Source organism: Ananas comosus, linkage group 6, assembly GCF_001540865.1.
Source record: "Ananas comosus cultivar F153 linkage group 6, ASM154086v1, whole genome shotgun sequence".
Classification (NCBI taxonomy): Eukaryota; Viridiplantae; Streptophyta; class Magnoliopsida; order Poales; family Bromeliaceae; genus Ananas; species Ananas comosus.
Window position 1 is genome coordinate 4,064,738 of NC_033626.1, and position 6,551 is coordinate 4,071,288.

At 32.6% G+C, this 6,551-nt stretch overlaps 1 long non-coding RNA gene across 5 annotated transcripts; it reads right to left on the bottom strand.

Moving 5' to 3' along the window:
- Positions 3,662-5,813, bottom strand: LOC109711947. 5 transcript variants are annotated; one of them, XR_002216729.1, is made up of 6 exons: positions 5,603-5,813; positions 5,432-5,528; positions 5,277-5,346; positions 5,112-5,179; positions 4,908-4,993; positions 3,662-3,911 (listed from the first exon to the last, which is right to left on the bottom strand). It is a non-coding gene; the product is annotated as an uncharacterized LOC109711947 (long non-coding RNA). The 5 variants fall into 5 exon arrangements; XR_002216732.1 differs by having other exon boundaries at positions 4,908-4,996; XR_002216730.1 differs by lacking the exon at positions 3,662-3,911 and having other exon boundaries at positions 3,930-4,993; positions 5,277-5,343.

A 6,551-nucleotide genomic window follows, 5' to 3' on the forward strand; every position in this document is an offset into this window, starting at 1 on the left:
TTTCTCCTAGCAGCGCTAGTTCTCGGAACGCCCAGTGTTAGCGCTATGTTTTTGCAGGTAGCTCAGGCTTCGCCGGCGTGGATGCACCGTCCGTGGAGGTTTCAGATTGATCGAGGCCAGGCTGCAAGGCGACGCGGTCGCCTCGCGGGACCGAGTGGCGTAGAGCCCTCCTCCGAGCTACGCCGACGTTTACGGCCCAGTTTATCCATACGGTGCCGTCCGGTGAACCGGCCACTCCATGCCTCTGTCCCAGCCAATCCACTGCCGAGCTAGTTACCCTACTGCAAGGGTAGATGTTTTGTTTCGAGTTATGTACATCAGTTGACTTAACTCGCCATGCAGTAGCTCTGTATGTTTGGCATCCGAATGAATGTATATGATAACTCTGTATTTATTTATCCTCTCGCTTCTTCTTCTCTACGCACGCCGTCTTCCCAGTACTTGTTGCTTGTAGTATGTTTGATTTACAGTGACCCACTACCCTCTTATCCTCCCTCATTCATACAGAAATTCTTTGTATACGGGATCTTTGTCGGGTCCGCCCGCTCGACGTGACTCCCGACCGTAATCGCGGGCCGTACACATCACAAAATCTCTTATCTACTACCCTTACATACTAACTCTCCTTCTCCCAAACGTGCTTCCGTCCTACTGTTCATCTCACTAACCTCTTACCATTATATCTCTCACAATATATCATCCCTAATACCAGTCATAATATAGCCCATACACCTTTTCCTTCTATATAAGTACCTCATACTCTCCTTCACATAGATAGTATCAGACTAACTATATATTAAAACTGCCATACTCATTACTCTTACCTTACTCCTTCTTTTATTCTCTCTCCCCCTCACCCACCTAGTTACCTTATTAGTATTAAATTTTTTATTTAATTTAATATATTTTAAATATTGTAAAGAGAATAATATTTTCTGGTTCGGATTTAGGATTAGATTAAGGTTGTGGTTTCGGAGATTTTTATGTCCGGTCGGGTTGATTGATTTTCTAAAATTCGTCGGGATTAATTTCAGTTTGAGCTTTCGGATTGATAGTCCGGCGTTTGGTTATGCAATTTTTTAGAAATTCCCCCGAATTCTACCCCTTTACATCATTTACTGTGCGATAACAGGAAGAAAGAAGAGAAGAAGAAAGGACAACAGAAAAGACATTTGAGTTTTTATAGTGAAATAAAATCACTAAATTCACTTATGCATTTAAAAGACTAAAATGACGTATTTTTGTTGTACCTTGATAATCATATCCTCTCCAAGTGAATCTGCTATTGAAATACATGTCACAATTTTGAAAATTATCGAGCATTGAATAGAATAAATACACTATATAAAAAATAACAAGATAAAGCCATTACTGAACAAATTTCATAAAGTTTAAAATTTTTACAATTGATCAAGGAATCACAAATCGACAGCGTTTGATAGTATATAAAGCCATTTGCTTGTAATGGATAGAGCAATTCAAAATGTTGATTTTGATTGAAATATTTATATCTCATTTAGGATATATTTTATACATCCAATATGAATTGCGTAAAGTTTAACTCTATTTTGAGAAGGTTATACGTTTTTTATTGTTCATTTTTCGATTCTTCGATGACTTTGATGATAATTTAAAATTAAGAAATTCAGTTTCTAAATATTTTTAATTACTGTTAGAATATATTTTAATGGTGCCGATTATTAATTTGAAGTCACTGATCGATCGAAAAATGATTGATAGACATAACAACTTTCATCCTCTTAACAAGATAGTAGTTGCGACTCTAGTACTAAAAGGGTATTGTGCAATTCTCGCTGATTTGGCACGAAGGATCTCATATTTTTGGACCTTCGTTGTTTTCACGGCATCTCTGTAACCTAAAAATAAATTTGATTTTAAAAAACACTACAATGTCATTCAAATTTTAAGAGGACACTACAATGCAACAAATATTAAGAGACCTTAAAAGTGCATTGATTTGGTTATCCGTGACTAGGATTACAGGCATTCTGCTCAGTGATTATTGTTTTGTTCATCCTTATGTAATCTGGTAGGTATATACACATTACAAAAGTGGCGGTTTTGGTTCAAGTAGTTAGTATTTAGAGTATTTTCGATATACTCAGGAGCTTAATTTCTAAGAAAAGATTACTACTTTTTGCTGCGCATAGCGCGTTAATTTAATATCGTAATGTAATTTGGATTGAGCGTTTTTATATAATATGTAGTTCTACTATAAATTCAGTAATTCAGAACCACATAAATATAGTTTATCCCAACAATATTGCCTGTTAGGGCTGTTTGGTCTTCGGCAGTATGTTATATTACAGCATATTTCGATTATCCAGGTATCTTGGATTTTTAAATGAGTATTAACTATTAATACTGTATTAGTGCGTTTGTTTTAATACAGCTAATGTAATATTTGGACTTGCCATTTTTATAGTCGTTACTATATTTGTTCATGTCTATAAAATTAGTAATCTAGACAATAAAAATATAGTCTATTTTCTAAAATTGCCCTTAATTATATCGTAAACTTTTTTTTACTTTACAAAACAATATTTTTTTATCCAAATTTTATTTTTAAATAATTTAATTTTTTAAATTTTAATTTCTAATTTTAAATATTTAAACAAAAATATTAAATTAATATTTAATTTGAAAATATAAAGTATGAACTTTCTAAAATTTAAAATGCTTAAATTATAAATATTAAGATAATATAAATAAAAAATTAAAATCTAAATTTAAAATTTAGAATTTAAAATACAAATTGATAATTAAATTTAAAATTTAAATTCAAATTTCAAATTTAAATTGAAATTTAAAGTTTAAAATTTAATTTGAAAGTTATATAAAAAATTAAAAAATTAAAAATTAAAAATTAAATTAAAATATGAAAAATTAATAAATTCAAAAGTTAAATTCAATTAAATTTAATTATAAGTTTTAAAAATTAACGTATGAAGGTGTTTTAGGAATTAGGGGTAAAATTGTCATTTTATATAATATGCGTATACGCAGTTTCAGTAATGCAAGTATCAACACGCGACAACCCTCTCGTTAATATTTTTACGGTTAATCCTTCGATTTATAATGCTACATTACGACTAATAGCTATAGCCAGATTAATTCCAAATACGGTAATGCCTGGCAGGATGTCTGTAATCCTACCAGCATAACTTGACACAAACGCCTACTTAGCATAATGTTTAACTCTATTTTTTTTACTTAAATAATATTATTTTTACAATTAATTTATAATTTAATTTTCAATAGATTTTAAATTTTAAATTTTAACAAAAATATAAATTTAGTATTTTAATTTAAAATATAAATATGAAATTTATAAATTAAAACTCCAAAATATAAATATAAATATAAATATAAATATAAATATAAAATAAAAAAATAAAAAATCTAAATTTAAAATTCAAAAATTAAAATACAAATTTAAAATTTAAAATTTAAAATTTGAAATTTGAAATTTGGATGTCACGCCTGGGTACAAGCGGAAGTATATCCGGCACGTGCACAGACTCGCCATACACCTGCAGTATATAAGGTGTCTACAAAGAGAACATGTCGATAGGAGGAAAATATAGAAGAATCCTATCCCGATATCAGAGCAAAGTATAAGTCAATAATACTATCAACAGAAAAACAAAGAGTATCCAACCCAAAATCTCAACATCATAGAGAAGTATCAACTATAATTCTCGATTCAACCAATCACATACTTCACAGGGCTACTCAAAATACATGTACAATGGTAGTCTCTCTATACACAGGTACATCACCCTCGGCCGTGGCACGAGTAGCAAGGTGATCACCTAGCAAAACCGTAAGCTAGGTCTAGCTAGACTCGACTCCCTTGCCGCGATCCCTAGCCTCTCCTGTAGGTGGCTCTGTAAAAACAACAATAAAAAGGGCGTGAGAACTATTAAACAATAGTTCCTAGTGGGTAAGCTGCCAGCCTCGGCGAATTACACCACTAGGCTCATGATGTACTAAATGAACGTAAAAGCAGTAATTGCATGATATATTTACAATACTAACAGGTAATGAACATGTAATCAACATGTAATCATACTTTCTATAGTAATGAATCAACTGAATAATAAAAGCATAACAATTACTGTAAGCATGAACATAAACATGAACATAAGTATAAACGTGTAAGTAAATACTGTAAACTATAGCTGGTAATCAATCCTTACTATCATCCGTCATTTAGAACTTTAATTTCGAACTTTAATTTCATTCATAAGGACCTACACAAGGTAATTCAGCTTGCATCGCACCTAATGGACCCGTGGTAGTATACACTACCCACGGCAATCCACTTCGGCACCCAATCCCGTACGGGCGAGTAATCTGTCGCATAGGCCAACTCCGGAGTGCCGGCTTGTAGAGAGCTACCCTCACAAGCATGTGCGAATGGGCACAATGGCAAGCAAGCAAAGTCCATAGTCCAATATGTCTCAAACCTCACGTCATAGTATGCAATGTTCTCACTCTCGATCTATTGATCGGAATTCTCAATACAATGAACAATGACAATAGCTAGAATCCACTAGATTAGTAAGCACATGAAAGTAATGTTAATTTACATATGACATTAGAAACTTCCTACTATCAAGGTACTATCAAAATAGTCACAAAGGATGTCATTGTTCTCTACTTTATAGAAGCATAATAGATATGTCCACAAGTTATTCAATTGAACTAAATATAAACATAAATACTTTTATGCATTAGTGTTATCTACTTCATAAAGATTTTATTTCAAATATATCAAACACTATGGTGATATGTTCCAAGCCCTTTATCGATCGCATAATCACAAAAACGCGCATATGTGTCAATTCTATAGTATCATATAGAACATAGAGGAGCTTCACTTGCTCTGGTTAGGTCAAACCCATCTATCACTAAGCTCAATCCAGCCCAAAGGAGTCCCGAAATTCAGCTCAACTAGGCCTCAACCCTGCTGAAAACGAAGCATCAAAACCGGATTAAAAACCATTACCAAAATGTCCGAAATCGACATAATTTCACTTAGTACAAAGTAGTAACTTAGATCCTTGTTTTAGTTCACTTTAAACCTCAAGATTAACCTCTAAAGGCTCTCCAATGCCAACCAAAGATCATCCAAAAGTCGGTTGTACTCTCGCTACGAACAACACCAAAACGGCATCACAATGCTTGTTTACAAGTTAATATAACTGAAATCTTGCGAAATTAGTGTTCTAACTGAAATTTCTACTTACCCCTGGTTGGAACACCTTCCAAACTAGTTTCTAAGGTCACCAATTTAGTTCAAAATGGTTTGAAAACCTACTGCGAAGAAATAATTCCAAACTGCATCAAGTTACTCAATTAGATGGCAAATAGTTTCAAAATAGCTTCATAGATAACTAAATACCTTCCTCAAGCTTCAAGGCAACTTTTCCCTGGACTAAAATGGAGAAATCACAGATAGATAACCCCTCTCTAGCTGCTGGAAGCCTTCTCAAACTCAGCTGGAAGCAACGGAACTAAAACGCGTAAAAATCCGATACTAAACCACAAAATAGAGAGAAATTGAACTAATTACCTCTCTAAAGCTGAGATTCAGCTTTCCCTGGTGAGAAACCCACAGAAAACTCAGTAAAAATCCTTCTCCCCACGTCCCAAAGACTTCCCTTGAGTGTCCAAACCAGCAAGCAACGAGCACGGCACGAAATAAGCTCGATTCGGCGATTTCCACTTGAAGAGAGAGAAACCCTAGAGAGAGAAAGTGGAGAAGGTGAAAAAACCTTTCTCTGAGCTCTAACAACATCTACAAGGGTCCAGGATTCGTGCTGGAGGGTTATAGATAGAGATGAGATGTGAAATTACCAAATTAGCCTTGCTGCCACGTATCTGCCATTGTGTACCGGTACAAAATGATGGCTATACCGGTACAGAATGCAGAAAATGCTGAATTTCGCCAGAACAATGCACTTTTATGCTTCTGGTCTTCCAATCACTCTCAAACTTGTCCAATATCTTCTCTAAACCCTTTAGAAGATATAGGATAGCTCCAAATATCCTTACACACACTCGAATTTCGCAATTTGCGTAAGTTCAGTGTATTACATTGGAATTTAAGATTTGAAATTTCAAATTTCAAATTTCAAAATTCAAATTTGCAATTTGAAATTTGAAAATTAAAATTTGAAATTTGAAAATTAAAATTTGAAATTATAATATTAGAAAATTTGAAATTTAAAATTTAAAATTTAAACTTAAAAATTTAAAATTTAACATTTTATTATTTTTTAAAATTTAAAATTTAAATTTGAATATAGAATTTGATATTTAAATCTAAAATTTAAGTTTAAATTTAACATTAAAAATTAAATTATATAATTAAAATTTATAAATAATTTTTTAAATGATTGTATTAAAATTGTGGGTCATAATAGCAGAGTAAAATTATCATTTTACGTAATATGCCAATATTATAGCTATTCAGTAATCCAAGAATTTACACCCCCATCTCATAATACTTTGGTGAATTC